The sequence below is a fragment of the Protopterus annectens genome, chromosome 1.part1, assembly GCF_019279795.1.
Source record: "Protopterus annectens isolate FY-2018-M chromosome 1.part1, PAN1.0, whole genome shotgun sequence".
Classification (NCBI taxonomy): Eukaryota; Metazoa; Chordata; order Ceratodontiformes; family Protopteridae; genus Protopterus; species Protopterus annectens.
The window spans coordinates 828827985-828845575 of NC_056726.1; positions in this window are offsets into that span (position 1 = coordinate 828827985).

Consider the following 17591-nt stretch of genomic DNA (forward strand, 5'->3'; position numbering starts at 1 on the left):
GAAGATAAAGAAACATGGTGGCAAATTAAATTACAAGCTGGGCAAATGCCTGGCTTAAATGAAATTATTTCTATCAAACCCATTTTAAGTAAAAGGGCATTAATTGGAAAATAAATTCAAATGTTTTTAATAATATTGTATAATATTTATAAATTCAATAGAATGCATGTACTTTATAACTAATATGCATACATTTTTTTAAGAATACATGTACAAATGTTGTTTTTAACACTGGTAGAAACCTACTTAATATTAATGAATTTTTAGTATAATTAATGGTGATGTCATAATTGTTTGATATAAAAGGAAGTGTTTGAGAATGCTAATTGATTCTGATGAAATCCCTATGTGAGGGAAGAAAGCGCTCAATCCTGCTGTTCGTTTTATTATTTTAATGTTTTAGAGTGAAAAATAAAATAAGAAATTCAAGAGATTTCCGTCTCAGCAGTGACTACTTTGTTGATACTTGTATCTCAGACTGATGTGTGATAATTATATCCTCAGTGGTACAGCGGTAGCATTGTAGCCTCACAGCAAGAGGTTCTCCTGTTCGATTTTCAGCTGGAGTGCCTTCTGTGTGGAGTCTGCATGTCCTCCCCACGGTTGAGTGTCCTCCGAAAGACATATGTGAATGTATGTACCTTCACTGAAGGTTGGGCGTCAGGCTGGCAACTCGCCACTATAAAAATCTACTGCCAATCATTAGCGGACTGGAGTTCCACTGTGGCAACCCCTAACCGGGAAAAGCTGAAAAGGCAAACAACACTGATGTGTGATAATTGTAGAATCAGAAATAAAATTGCTCATTCTGTTTATCTCCCAAAAACTTGGAGAATACCACTAAATTTGAAGTAGAAGTGCAGATCCCAGCAGTCAGTGACAGTAGTTCACACACAAGTCTGTGGTACACATACTCATAGTGGGGATACTGCATAGATGGTCCTGGCTTTGTGACAGGTCAGGCCATGCTCAGACAGAATCAAACCGAAGTTCCAGCACAGAACACAAATCCAAAGATTCATCATTGTGTATGGCAGCAGTGAAATCTAACTACATGGTATTTTCATGATATCATGCAATACTAAACATGCATAATTTCATACATGAGAGGATTCACTTTCCTTGGTTTCTTAATGTAGCATTCATCAGCTACATATTAGAAACTAACAATTTATAAATTGTATAGGTACAAATGAAATACTGAGCTCAGTGATATGCTTCAGTGCTAAATGGAATAGAATAGATAATCTTGTATGTCAAACCATTGTTGTGGTATAATGCCCTGCTGATCTTATCTGAGAATGCACATTCATTTCCATTATCATATCTGCAGTTAATAAATACATCATGCTTTAGCATAATTGTGCACTCAGCAAACAGACTTCACCAGAAGATCTGTTGTAAGTAACAAAATGAGCTGGCAGTAGCAAAACTCACGGTATAAAACTTTTGCAATTAGGTTACTTTGAGTAGCCAGCACCGCACACAATAATGCTTTGCTGAGACTTAGAGAAAATATTATTAGTAAGTGATCCAAAAAATGCAACAAGACCATTGTCTCGCCTTTATTTTCATGACATGCAGACCATGAAAGCTTATGACAAGGCAACCTGTCAACCAAACTGCATCAAACAGCATATGCCAAATTCACTCAGTGACGTCTTTTTACTGCCACTCAAAACCACAACGCATACTGCCAACATACTCACAATGAAGATGACCTTCCACCTCTAAAATGCCAATATAGCTATCATGCCCATATCAGTGACTCTCAACACTGTACCATTAGAAGACCCAGTACACCCAGCCACCCTTCCCAGTATGATAATTGTTTCATGCCCATTTCTTTGTTTATGATGAATGACCATTGTTTCTAGTGTCAAACCTACAGTAAAATTATACCAAATTTCACAGAGCATAGAACAGTGCACTCAGTGAAAAGGCTACATATCCCGTTTCTAGTCTCAAACCTACATATGATCATAGGATCAAAGGAAGTTACTAGGCTAATGGCCCTAGGGCCCTTACAAGCCTAACCAAGTTCTACCCTTATTTCCATGATCAGCACCTATTGCCCCTGTCCAAGAGAGACACAGATGGAAGCCTGAATTTATGGTTACCCATCCAATCATCCAGATTGCATTTGAAGAGGGCCAATGAGTTGCTCTGTTTGACATGAAGTGGGAGTCTGTTCCAAAGGTGTGGTAACCTCTGGGAGACAAATCTGTCCCTACAGCAGGTTCTATCAATGTCACATACCAAGTTAAGGTCTTTAGAGTGAGTAACGCATGTACCATTTGAATTGCGGATATGTAGCATTTCCAATAAAGCAGGGTCAGAGATTGCCTTATATGCAAGACAGAGATTACCTCTGAGCAGTCTGTATGAAACAGAATAAAGTGACAGTGATTTCAGATGATCCACATGGGACATATGCTGAAGACCTTGACTTTTCTTTGTGAGGAGCCTTTGTGGTCTCTCCAACTGCTGCAGGTGTTTGGAAAGGTACATACCAAAAGGGGCGTTGTACTCAAGTATTGGCCTGATGAGGGAAGTGTACAGGGAGGTTATAACCTCTTTTTTTCTAGAGACAATGTCCTTACTTATGAGATGAGAAATATAGAATACCCTTCTTACCACTGTGGAGACATGGTGGTCAAAGGTAAGGTTACTGTCAACCTGTGTGGCCAGGCCTCTCACCACTGAGTGTGTAATTAGGGTGTTGCTATTGACGTGGTAGTTATCAGGAACATCGTTCTTACCAAAAGGGATGATAATACATTTTTTGCATTGAGTTTAAGGGCATGACTTTGACACCAATCATTTGTTTGTGTAAGACCATCTTATAGGATGTTAACATCGTTTGGGGATTTTATGACCACTCCCAGTTTGCAGTCATTAGCAAACTTTGCCAGCCACAAACATTTAGTTTTTACTTGTACTTCAGAGAAATAGATTCTAAACAGTAGAGGTCCCAGGACTGATCCCTGTGGAACACCACTGGTTATAGGTCTGCTGTTGGAGGGAGATTCCCCTATTTTGACTATATGGGTTCTATCAGTGAGCCAGTTAATGGCCCATCTAACAATATCAGGATTGATACCTAGCTGGGTGAGTTTGTCAATGATGCCCGAGTGGGGACAGTGTCAAAAGCCTTGGCTAAGTCTAGGTAGGCTGTATGCACAGATTTCCCCTGTCCAGGGCCTTGGCGACTGTCTCAAAAAAGTCCACCAGGTTTAACAGGCGTGCTTTCCCTTTGACAAATCCAAACTGAGTAGGGCCATGTGTTTAGAGATTTCCTATGTCTTTGGTGATAAGGTCCATGATGATTCGCTACATGGCTTTGCAGATTAGGCTAGTCAGGCTAATAGGTCTACATTTCCCAGAGTTAGCAGGAGCATCACCTTTGTGCAAAGGAATAACACTGGCCATTTTCCATTTAGCGTAGAGTATGATTGAAAAGAGTACCCAATGGTGTTGCTAATCCTTGTTGGAGCCCATGTAGGATGCAGCCTGAGATATTATCAGGTTCCATAAATGCTGTGTTTTTGGCCTTAGAGAGGGCATTTATGACTTGCTCTTTAGAGATACAAAGTAGGGAACAGGTAGTAGGGATGTCATAGGGTAAGTACGGCAGTGTCAGGGGAGTGAAGTTTTCACAGAACCTGTCAGCTAACAGGTTATCAGTGTCCAAAGGCTCAGTATATGTGGTATTATTAACTACCAGTTCAGCACAAGTCTTGGCCTTTCTTTTTAGGTTACGGATGTAACTAAAGAACACATTATGGCTATTCTTAGTTGAGGAAGCTAATTTGGATTTGTAGTTTGCTTTGGAGAACTTCACAAGAAGTCTTATTTTCTTGTTTAAGCTGAGGAGGGAGTGCTTCCAGTTTATAGCTCACGCTGTCTTACTGTTAGAGAGCAATTTCTTCCTCTTATTGTAAAGGCTGTGAATGGCAGTTGTCCACTAGGCAGGTTTGCTCCTCCTTGTAGAGCTTGTTTTTGTCCTATCAGATAAAGCCAAGTCAATGCAGTTATACAGGTGTTAGTATAAAGCACTGGTGTAGAACTTGGCATGGCTGCCATTTCCATCTGAGGGGGGAGGTGCAGTGAAGCTACATATACCATCCTGTGAGAGGTTATAATCTGCTTTACAGAAGTTTTTTAGTTTAGTTGCTGCTGGGGGTGTCAGGTATGATAGTTACTTCGAATAAGATTGATTTGGGGTTAGATCTCACTATGGAAGACCTCTCAGTGGGGGTGCTACAGTGGTCCTCCTATTGGTAAGCACCAGATCCAGGATGTTGGTACCCCATGTGGGGGTTTCAACCAGCTGGTCCATAGCACTCAAGTTAACAAAGTTGAGGAACCTTTGGTCAAGTGAGTTTGAGCACGAGTAATTTAGCCAGTCAATGGATGGGTAGTTAGTTGCCCAAAACCATGGTGCTCAGATGTATCTTGATAGATTCAAGAAGATCCAAATAGGCAGAGTGGATGTCCTGATTCATGGAAGGGGCCCTGTAGCTGATAATGACTTGAATGGGTGTCCTATCAACAGTTAATTGCATCTGAAGTATCTCCAGAAAATCATACTGTTTAACCAATCTGGAGATGTATTTATCTATGATTGTTGATACACCACCTTCTTTAGTTTTCACACTTTCAGTTTGTGGTCTGAACATGTGGAAGGAGGTGTATCCCTGTATGGCTGAGGTGATGTCCATAGCCTTGAACCAGGTCTCTGTGACTGCACAAATGTCTGTGTCTTCCAAGGTGAGAACTGCTTCCAGTGAGTGCAGTTTCATGTTAAGACTCCTAGTGTTTAGCAGCCTAACCTTGAGGTTGTTTGTAGATGGAGTTTTCAAGGTCTCAGTCATGTCATCCCAGGCTGACAGATACTGGATCCCCTTAGAATGACACCAGAAACTAAGCCAATTATTGAAGTCAATAATTTTCTGTTTGTATTGAAGCATCATCCTAGGTGAAGGCAAAATACTGCTTAATGCTAGGGACATGGCTGCCTGAGACACATAGTCTGAGAGCTCAGTCATGTCTCACTTCATATAGTCCAGAGAGGTACATCTCATGTCATTCACACCAACATGGACTATGACAGAGTCATAATAGTACCTGTTGTTTAAAGACTTGAGTGCAGGTGTGATATGGCAGATCCTGGCACCTAGCAGACAGCTGTGACCCTTTCCTTATCCAGCATGGTGAGAGGGACATCTGTGTGCCTCATGATGGAATCACCTGTGAATAATATGTTTGGTTTTGTGGTTTGCCTTAAGGGCTTGACAGGTGAAACACTGGTGCATGAGCTATTATGTGTATTGTGCTTTGCATAAGAAGTATTATGTGTAGTATGCTTGTGTTTGTGTTTGGGAGGTCTCTGGTGTTTAGGTATGTTTCTGGTGAGGACCTCTGCATATGTAGGTATGTGTGATGTGGGGTTGGGTGGAGTAGGAGGTGAGGTGCGCATACTGACATCCTGCTCATTGTCATATGTACTGACTAGTGTATGACAGAGCATGGATTCATGGTTCTTAATATAGTTGCATCTCTCACATGTTGAGTTTGTGTGGACTAGGAGTAGAGGGTTGTCAGTGAACATGAGGCAGTTGCTACACTGCCTTAGGATGCCCATGTCGACCAAGCTGGCTGGAGAATTTGTGGGAAATTGTCCATCCATAGTGTCAGGTAAATTTATATGGTCAGGAAAAGAGGTCATACTTAGGAATGGAACTTAGGACTGGGTGAGCGGTGTGTTGATACCTCTAAGGCTAGGTTTAGTGTTCCACCTGACAGTAGAGCAGGGCCGCGAAAAACCTCTGGAGGACCATGAGCAAAGTACTAAAGGAAATGTTAAGAAGCAAAACATTTGTGTCTATACCCATCAATGGTAACCACTGCTATGTGGTAGTGCACAATGGTGCACTACATGCAAATAAGTGCAAATGAAGGGCTAAAGTAAAATAGAAGTAACCCTTTTAACTCAAATTAGGGAATATGGATGCTTTCTCTGAGCTATAGTCCAATCATCTTCAATTAGGTAGGACCCAGACAGCACTCTCCTCCCACAAGGGTCTTCTCCAACAAATATGGCTTGAATTTGATGCTCAGAAGTTACCAGACAGAACCAGAAGCAGCAAACCTGGAATTGGGCTATGCTATAGCTGAACAAGTAGAGTATACAGTAAAATGTGGCAAAAACAGTTCAGAAAGTTTTCAAACAGTCAGTAGAATGCAAATACAAATTAAAAGTGCAATATAAGAGCAAACACGGTTAAATCACACCAAATTTCACAGAGCATAGTACAGTGCACTTAGTGAACAGGCTGCATATCCCAAAACACCACTCATCATATTACCTGCTACTCTGAAATAGCCAAACACATTCATCTAAAATCTATGCTCACACCAGGGTTGGGAGGGTGGCCTAATGGTTAAGGTGCTTGCCTTACAAGCACAAGGTGCAGGGTTTGAGTCTCACAAGAGATAATTGGCTAGGCTTAAAATGTCTCACAAGGGCAGTTAGCCTAGTACTAATTTATTGCTACCTACACTAAGGCACTGTACAAGCACATCCACTCATGCATGAATCGTGCCATCCCAAATAGAACCAAGATGCTCTCCTCCAAAAAAAGGAAGCCGATCTGGTGATGCCCTGCCATAAACAAACTTTACAACAAAAGGAAAAAAACTGTTGCAGGAAAGAGGAAAATCCCAGGATGCAAAATACTCCCTTACCAGCCTCAGTAAGAAACTGAGATCCCTTATAAAATCCTCCAAAGCTAGTTACAAAAATAAAATTGCCAAAGACAACCACAAGGCATTCTATAGTTATGTCAAGAATTTAAATGGCAATGCTCAGATCTGCTCTGAGCTACAACAGAATGGCATTAAATATGCTGATCCCAAGGATATTGCCAATATCCTGGCAGTTCGATTCAGTGCCTACTTCACCTCCCTCTCACCCCCTAAATGGCCCATCTCAGTACTGGAGGATTGCCAAATTCTGGTAATAACAGCCACACAGAAAAAATGCACTCTCCAAAGCTAAAAATACAGCATCCATGGGACCAGATGACATCCCGGGCTATGAACTACAAAATGAACTGGCACCTCACCTAAGTATCATGTTTAATCATACCCTCACCTCAGGCTTCGTGCCCACTGAGTGGTGCACAGCTACAGTTATCCCACTCCACAAGGGGGGATCCACCTTGGATCCTGGGAACTACCACTCCCATCAGTCTGACAAGCCTGATCTACAAGACCATGGAACGTATTATCATGGAACTTAGAAACAAAGACATTGGCAACCTTAAAACACTGGACCCAACCCAGTTTGGGTTTGTGAAGAGCCGATCTTGTCTCCTGAACCTTGCTGGCTTCTTTGAATCAGTCTCCAGAGCCATGGACGAGGGTAAGGCAGTCCACACAGCCTATCTGGAACTGGCCAAGGCCTTTGACACCATCCCCCACTCTGGAATCATAGATAAACTTACTAAGCTGGGCATTAATCCCTTCATCACTCGATGGGTTGCCAACTGGCTTACTGAAAGAACCCACACTGTAAAAGTAGCTGACTCCAAATCCAGCTCCAGACAAGTGACAAGTGGAGTACCTCAGGGTTCAGTCCTGGGATCTCTCTTGTTTGGCATCTACTTCTCTGAAGTACAGGCCAACACTAAGGGACTCTGGCTAACAAAGTTGGCAGATGACTGCAAACTGGGAGCCATTATTGAATCCCCAAATGATGTGGATACTCTACAAATAGGCCTTACAGAAACAGATGCTTGGTGCCAGAGCCATGGGCTCAAGCTCAATGCCAAGAAATGTATAGTTATCCCCTTTGGGAAAAAACATGTACCCATGAATTATCACATAGGTGGCAGTACGCTAAACACTGAAAGTGTGATAAGAGACTTAGAGACACAAGTGGACAGTGGTCTCACCTTCAATAACCACATTGCCACAACAGTCAGGAAATCCTAAGTGGCACACCTCATCACTAAGGGCTTTTCATCCAGAAAAAAGGAGGTCATTGTCCCACTGTACTCATCCCTCATTAGACCCATTATAGAATACAATGCCCCGTTTGGTATGTACCTCTCAAGACATCTGCAACAACTGGAAAGGCCACAGAAATACCTCACTAAAAGAATCACAGGCCTAAAGCAGATGCCCTATGCTGACCTCCTTAAAAACTCCAACTATACTCTATTACATATTGTCTACTCTGAGGTGATCACTGCTTAACATACAAGGCTATGTCAAACCCAGAGCTGCTGGATATGCTACACTTAAAGAAATCCCAATCCCTCAGAGCCACATGCTCCAGGGATCTAAATCTTGTCATCACAATAAACAAAACATGCTGGAGGGATAGGTTCCTGACCCAGAGACTCCCTATACTCTGGAATAGACTGCCCATGCATGTGAAGCAAAGCGCGTCTTTGGCCTTCTTCAAAAGGAACCTTGATGATTGGATGGGAGAAAGGAAATTCACCCCAGGGATCATGTCAGTCACCCTGCTGGGCAGGGGTCCAGGCAAGTAAATAGTGTGGGAAGAAATAGCCAGGGAATTGTTATGGCTAGGCTTGTATAGGCCCTAGGGCCGATAGCCTAGTACCAACCTATGAACCACATACCCTGCTTTGCTCACAGTCTCAAAGAATAGCAAATATATCTTAGGATTTTAAATATACAGTATTTGTAATAGCTTACAGGCATCCTATATATTTTAATATATTTTTCAGTTACCCACTAACCATAATAACACTATCTACAGAGTAACAAAGACACATCTAGTGGTAATTATACAATATGTACATGTGTTCATAAAGCATGTCAAAGACATCCATGATGTAACTTCATTTTCATTGTGCACATTCTGCCAGTTTTTAGTTGTACCAGTTACGCATAATCTTCATTATGTGTTTGTCACAGACATCAACTTTAGGATCTTCCTCACATCATCTTCACCTTTGTCATCATCTTTTTTATCTTTGTCACATCTTCATCTTTATCATTGCCATCATCTTCATTGCATCTTCATCATCATCATCATCATCATCATCATCATCATCATACTTTTTATTACTTCTATTTCACAGATGCATAGATTATTCCAAACATTTTTCATTCCACACTAATCCACTCAATGCATAACACAAATAAAAGCACTTTACTACAGACCTAGCATGAAGTGATTTGCATGCTTCTATTTTTCCCAAAACTGTAAAGCAGTAGACAATTAGTTTTACAGTGTTACCTCTGTTATTACAGTGTGTGCCAAACACTTTGTTTACAGTGTTACTTCTGTGTTATTAAACTGTATGCCAAACACTTTATTTTTTAGTGTTTCATATGTGTTATTACACTGTACGACAAGCACTTTAACTATTTTTACAGTGTTACTTCTGTGTTACTACACTGTAGGCCAAGCACTTTATTTTTTACAGTGTTACTTCTGTGTTGTTAAACTGTATGCCAAACACTAATTTTTACAGTGTTATGTCTGTGTTATTATATTGTATGCCAAGTTTGTACTTACTTTTTTCACCTGCTTAGAGAAAAAACAGCTCTTGTACTCACTTTCCTCACTTATCTAGAGGAAAATAGTTTTTTATTCAGACATGTCCAAGGGTCAGCTCCCAGTGTTCTCTCCTGTCTATCTGATGAATCTGGGCATCTTGAGGCAATGTAGAAATTGCCTCATGTACACAGACAACTCTCTCCTCCTACCACCCAACACTACAACCTGTGAGAGATGCATTTATCTAGCCAAACTGTAGGTAAAGCTCTCTCCAACCAAGACTGAACATGACAGTCATGAGGAATAGGTAAACATTTGCACCACACCACACTCATCACATAGTCTCACTAAATCTACACCATCAAAATCCACACATAGTAACACAAAAACATTCGCGGAGGCTCTCAATAATAATCTGTCTAAGCAAGAGAGATCTCCAAAGCAGAAACGCAAGCAACCTGCATCCCCCAACACAGCCCAAATGACACATAGCCTGCAGACTCAGTGTGCCACTCAAACACAGCCAATAAGGCAAAATAACATACCCAACACACTAGTCATAGGTGACTCTATAGTCAGGCACACTGATGTCCCACTCACCAGGCTAAACAAGGAGAAGGTTACTGTCAGCTGCCTGTCAGGTGCCAGGATCCACCACATAACCCACGCACTCAGGTCACTCTACAACAAGTACAAATATGACTCTGACATTGTCTATGTTGGTGTGAATGACCTGAGACGTACCTCCCTGGACTACATGAAAAGAGACATGGAAGAGCTCTCCGATCTTGTATCCCAGGCAGGTATGACTCTAGCCCTGAGTAGCATTCTGCCATCGCCCAGAATGATACCGCAGTACAAGGACAAAATGATTGACGTCAACAATTGGCTAAGCTTCTGGTGTCATTCTAAGGGGATCCAGTATCTGTCTGCTTGGGATGACATGGTCGACAGACCACGATGCTTTGCCACAGATCGCCCCTGGGATTCCGGATACTGGCTAAGGCTCTTGCTGCCCCTACAGTGCCTGTTTTAGGCAAGGTTCAAATAACAAATTCACCACCGTAACTGGAACAGGCAAGCAAAAACTGAAGGTAATGCTACTCAATGCTAGAAGTCTAAATCTCAAAATGCACTCACTCGAGGCACTCCTTAAAATGGAAATAAGTACAGAAGAAGTGATTAGGGACCTGGGGACCCAAGTTGATAGCAATCTCTCATTTGACAACCACGTGGCTAAAGTGGTTAGAAAAACATTTTATATAGCCCACCTAATCATGAAGGGATTCACATCTAGATTAGGGGAGGTCATCGTGCCTCTTTACTCATCCCTCATCAGGCCCATAATTGAGTACAATGCCCCTTTTGGGATGTACCTTACCAAACACCTGCAGCAACTGGAAAGACCCCAAAAGTACCTCACCAAGGGGATCAAAGGGCTCAAACAGATGCCATATGCTGCCCGGTTAAAGAAACTCCAGCTCTACTCAGTGGCATACCGCCTGCTCAGAGGTGACCTGTGCCTGACGTATAAGGCCATGTCCAACTTAAGGGACATGCTGCACCTCAAAAATCCAAATCCCATCGAGCTACGCTCGAGACTTGAACCTCAGCACTGAAATAAATAGGACATGCTGGAGAGACAGATTCATAACCCAGAGGCTCCCTTCACTCTGGAATAAAATCCCAGTCCAGGTTAGGCAGAGTCCCTCATTGACTCTTTTCAAGAGGAATCTTGACGAGTGGATGGGAGATCATAGGTTTACCCCGGGTATCACTTCTGTGTCACTGTTAGACAGAGGCACAGTATACTAACCTCGAAAAAGGGCATAGCAAAATTAATTTAAAATGGGTGGCGAAAGCCAAACATACTCTGGCTAGGCTTATAAATGCCCTAGGGCAGATAGACTAGTATGAACCTATGAACCTATGAACCTATATCTGTGCAGTGACTGAAACCTGGTTCAAGGCTCCAGACAGCACCCCTGCACTACCAGGCTATAACTCATACCACACTTTTCGGCCATGTAATCTGGACCGAAACAACAAAGGCGGAGGTGTATCCATATTCATTAAGGATATCCACACCTCCGGGCTAGTTGCTCAGCATAATGCTTCCGAGGTTATCCAAGTGCAACTAGCTCTGGGCAAAGCTGCAATCCAAATTGTAGCTTGTTACAGATCCCCACTATGCCCCAGGATTCCCACTCCTGTTTTCTTAATCTACTGGAAAATATTAGGGTTCAACCAAACACCCTAATAATGGAAGACTTCAACTACCCCACCATTAACTGGGAAAACTACTTGTGTACCATCTCCTTAGCTCAACACTTTCTGGAATTCATAAACTCCAATTCCCTGAATCAACTTATCCACAACCCCACCAGGGGCAACAATATCCTAGACCTAGTCATTACCAACATGAGTGACCGGTGTTCTACACCTGAAGTCAACTCCTCGTTGGTCCGATCCAACCATAAGCTAATCACCCTTGATATCCACATCCCGCGCCCACCCCCCATTAAGGAAATCACGGTAAAAAATTTCTCCAAAGCCAACTTCATGCTTCTTAAAACAGAAGTGGTGAACTTCATGTCACCCATGCAGATGGACAATACAGTCACAACTGCTAAACCCTACACAAATGCACTCTATAAGCACTTACACGAGTGCATGGATCGTGCTATCCCAAACGGAACCAAGATGCTATCCTCCAAAAAAAAGGAAGCCAATCTGGTGGTCCACTGCCATAAACAAACTGTACAACAGAAGGAAGAAACTGTCGCAAAAGAGAGTAAAATCCCGAGTGGAGGAGCTCCCTGGTCAACCTCAGTAAGAAGCTGAGATCCCTTATAAGATCCTCCAAAGCTAGCTACGAAAACAAAATCGCCACTACTTTTAAGGACAACCACAAAGCATTCTATAGCTATGTCACGAATCTCGATGGCAACACCCATATCTGCTCTGAGTCACAGCACAATGGCACGAAAATTACAGAACCAACTGATATTGCCAACATCCTGGCAGATAGATTCAGTGCTAACTTTACCGCCCCCTCACCCCATAAAGGGCCCATATCTATACAGGAAGAATGCAGAGTCCCTGTAATCACAACTACGCAGGTAAAAGCGGCACTCTCTAAAGCCAAAAACACAGCATCCATGAAACCGGACAACATCCCAGGCTGCGTTTTACATGAACTTCAGAACGAACTGGCTCCCAACTTAAGCACTATGTTCAATAATAGCCTTGCATCAGGCTTTGTGCCCACTGAATGGCACACAGCAACAGTTATCCCACTCCACAAAGGGGGAGCCACCACTGATGATGGGAACTATCGACCTATTAGCCTGACCAGCCTGGTTTGCAAGGCCATGGAACATATTATCATGAAACTCATAAACAAAGACATTGTTAACCTCCAAACTCTGGATCCCACCCAGTTCAAGTTTATGAAAGGCAGATAATGCCTCCTGAACCTGATTGACTTCTTTGAGGCAGTCACCAAAGCCATAGATGAGGGTAAGGTGGTTCACACAGCCTATCTCGACCTCGTCAAGGCTTTCAACACCATCCCCCATTCTGGAATTATAGCTAAACTCACTAAACTAGGTATAAATCCCTACATCACAAGATGAGTTGCCAACTGGCTCACTGACAGAACCCACACTGTAAAAGTTGCAGACTCCAAATCTGACCTAAAAGCAGTGACAAGTGGAATACCACAGGGTTCCGTCCTGGGACCTCTCCTGTTTGGTATCTACTTCTCTGAAGTACAGGCTAACACAGATGGCCTCTGGCTAATGAAGTTTGCAGAATACTGCAAACTAGGAGCCATAGTCAAGTCCCCAAATGATGTGGACATCCTACAGAAGGGCCTCGTTGAGACAGATGCCTGGTGTCAGAGCCATGGCCTCAAGCTCAATGCCAAAAAGTGCAGTGTCATCCCCTTTGGTAAAAACTCTGTACCCATGAACTACCACATAGGCAGCAATGTACTTAACACCCAAGTGTGATAAAAGACCTTGGGACCCAGGTGGACAGTAGTCTCTCCTTTGATAGTCACATCACCACAGTAGTCAGGAAGTCCTGCTACATGGCACACCTCATCATAAAAGGGTTCTCATCCAGGAAAAAAGAGGTCATTGTTCCCCTCTACTCGACACTCATTAGACCCATTATAGAGTACAACGCCCTTTTTGGAATGTACCTCACAAGACATCTGCAGCAGCTGGAAAGGCCACAGAAGTATCTCACAAAGAGGATTACTGGCCTCAAACAAATGCCCTACATAAGCCAGGGAACCTTGTTGGCTAGGCGTATGTAGGCCCTTGGGCCAATAGCCTAGTACCTACCTATGCACCTAAGCACTTTATTTTTTGCAGTGTTACTTCTGTGTTATTAAACTGTATGCCAAGCACTTTATTTTTTACAGTGTTTCATATGTGTTATTACACTGTACGACAAGCACTTTATTTTTACAGTGTTACTTCTGTGTTACTACACTGTATGCCAAGCACTTTATTTTTTACAGTGTTATGTCTGTGTTATTATACTGTATGCCAAGCACTTTGTTTTGCTAGTAATCTTATCCAGCTCCATTTTCCGTTTGTTACAATTTACTGGAATATATCTGCTTTGTTGTCTCACTGAATGACTGTGTGATTGATTTATTGTGCTGTATTCTCTGTTTCTTTGTGTTGAAATGAGTTGCAGGCTATAGAAAACACATCTACCCACTACAAACTGTTTTCCCCAACAATTGCTTCATCAGAAGGCAATGTCAGATGACAAACTATCAGGAGGTAATTAGACATCTGCTCAGTATACAGTATATACAAATGGAATTTCAGTAAATTTTTAAATATAGTTCTGTTGATGTAACTAAAGTAAAAACTAAAAAAAATTAGAATCAGAAAACAAATGTTATACAATGAAAGCATAATCACAGAAAAAAATATGAAAATAGAACATTTGCACATGATAGCTGAGTGGTTGGGGGTGAATGGAGAATGTGGAGGAAAAATATTTTCTGAAAATGAACATAAAACATTGTTAGCCAATGGGGATAAGTCACAGTATTCTTGTAGCTCTACATCTGTTGGCTGGAGATATTTTTATGTTTGGTATCTCTTTGTTTGCCTATCTGGACACATATTTAGTTTCTGAAACTGGAAAATGTTTGCCAGGCTATTAATATCTAAGAAATATCAGAAGTAGTATATTAATATAGCACATGAGGCCTACTTAAAAAAATAAAAATAAATAAAAAATAAACAAAGGAAGACATGGATCATATTCCCCAGTTGCTTTTAGATCAATAAAAGTTAACTTTATAAAACAGCACACAAAGTACAGGCGCATGACTTTCCCAAAACAAATATGTTCACCTACGTCTACTGTCTAGAGAAAGACTTCATTCTTTGCTAATTAAAACAAAGATTAAAATCAAATAGTAAAATGTAAAATAAAACACTGACCAGAACTTGCCAGGCTACAAATTGTATTGCCAGCATACTGGACCAGTTATATCTATAAGCTATTTCATAAACATTATTTCATAAACATACTTACACTATAAAACGGATGCTAATGCAATCCTTGCTAAACTACTAAAATACATAAAACTGAAATAAACTAAGAAAAAAGGATTGGAAATTAGCTCCAAGCTGGACTGTAAAACGGGTCTGTATTAGGACACCAAAAGTACTAAATGTCGAATGCTCACATGAGCGAAAATCCAGGACCTCGAAATCGCTATTGTTGGAGGCTATGCCCCCCAAAACCCAGCTAAATATATATTCCAACTCTGAGATTGCACTACAGTGAGGAAAGGGCAAATATTCCGATCTTCACCGTACTGTGATCAAAAAAAAAACAAACTTCGAGATCCTGTATTTTCGCTCATGTGACCGTTCGACATTTAAAACATTTGGTGCTCTAATATAGACCCTGTAAAACCCTCCATTGCATTCAAAGAATCTAAGCAATTAATCCTGTTTAAGTCAATGGGAGACACTAATAGAAAACATCAAAAAAAAAAAAAAGATAAATTAAATATGCTAGGGTCTAGCAGTTTGCATATTACAAGAAATGACTTGTACAGTGGACTAGAGAAACTTATCGCAAACAGTTCCAGCACATGCCACCAAATTCTAAAAGATAAATAGCTCATTGCTCCATGCAGATAGCAGCAGCAGGGCAGGGAGAAACTGTTTTTATTTAGTTATTTGTCTTTGTTTACCTGGAAAGTCCAACTGGGCAATACCCATTTTCAGCAGAGGCCCGGGGAGAAAAGCTCCATTTACTTTAATTTCATTATACGAAGTTCCAGTTAAACTCAGAGTAGTTACATTTCTATTTACATTCATACACAAATAGTAGTTATTATACATTCTAAGATTTTACAGAGGTGGAAGTTACTAAAGAGAAAGCCCAAGCAACATAGTGGATTGTACAGACAGCAGTTATGTATAAAAATTGTCTTGTCATTTCAGTGAGATGTTGAAAGTATTATGTTTAAGGAGAGTATTTGGAGAGTAGCACATGGTGAAATTCTTCTTTTTCTTTCGGCCTTTTCGTGGTTAGGAGTTGCCACAGTGGATCACCTGTCTGCTCATAATTGGCAGAGTTTTATGTTGTTGAGTTGCCAGCCCGGTACCCAACCTTACACGGAAGGCACAGAGTATCATATGCTGAACACAAAGTCTTAACTTTGTAATGATCATGTTCTGGACCAGGAATGGTTAAGATGTTTTAAGCAGTGTGTTTTAAAACTATTGAGTTTGGAGACTTCTATTAAACTCAGGAATAGTATCCCCACACAAATAAGAGTAGGGTGAGTCTCCTGCAACATTATGTGACTTATTTGCAAGTAATAATTTGTTAATAGACCAGAGATCCCTTGCTGGACAGTAGGGCAGTAATAAGTTTTGTAGTGCAGGCCATTTTTCTGGATGATGTATGAGTTTGTGTGTCGTAGTTAGTTGTGAATATGTTTGGTGGTTGTGTAATTCAAGCCAGTTTAATTGCTTTAAGCTATGACTGAGTTTTTGGCAAAGCTCTAGGCCAAATTGCCTATGCATACACCACCAGCCTAAGTCACTTAAGCATACCTGAGGCAGAGATGCATAAGAAAGTATAGGTGTATTAACAGAAGAAATGAAGAATAGCTTACTTGGAATTCCAAAATAACGTTTCCACAATCCTATACAATATTTGCAGTACCTCATTTCAGGATTGCTGTCCATAAGGATACCTCCACTACTTTCATACAGCTCACCCAGCAAACACGTCTTTGTTTTCAGTCACATATTCCTTACAGCTCTACAAACAAAATATTTGCCTGAAAGTACTTCAGGGTAAATTCACTATAAGCTCTGAATGGAGCTTCCAACTTCAGAAATCAATATTCTTCAATCAGAGCTCTGACTTGCAATGATATTGGCAAAGGAACCAGCTTCCTGCTTTTAGCCTTTTTGGCCCCATCCCTTTATAAAAGCTTAATATGCAATCTACTTTCCCTTATTTTTACTAATACAATTCATTTTCTAACTAGATTGCTGTGAAAACTTTTACGGACAAATGACGTGCTGAAACCATATTCCCTATATCACATTCTCCACATATAAAATGTTGTAACAGATATATTAATGTATAGGTGTACTTAACCCATTCCCCATATTCCCATATATCACATTCTCCACATACAACATGTTGTAACAGATGTATAGGTGTACTTAGCTCATTCCTCATATTCCCATATATCACATTCTTCACATACATGTTGGTACAAATATATAGGTGCACCTAACTCATTCCCCATATTTCCATATATCACATTCTCCACATACGACATGTTGTAACAGGTATATAGGTGTACTTAACTCATTCCCCATATTTCCATATATCACATTCTCCACATACGACATGTTGTAACAGGTATATAGGTGTACTTAACTCATTCCCCATATTCCCATATATCACATTCTCCACATACAACATGTTGTAACAGATATATAGGTGTACTTAACTCATTCCCCATATT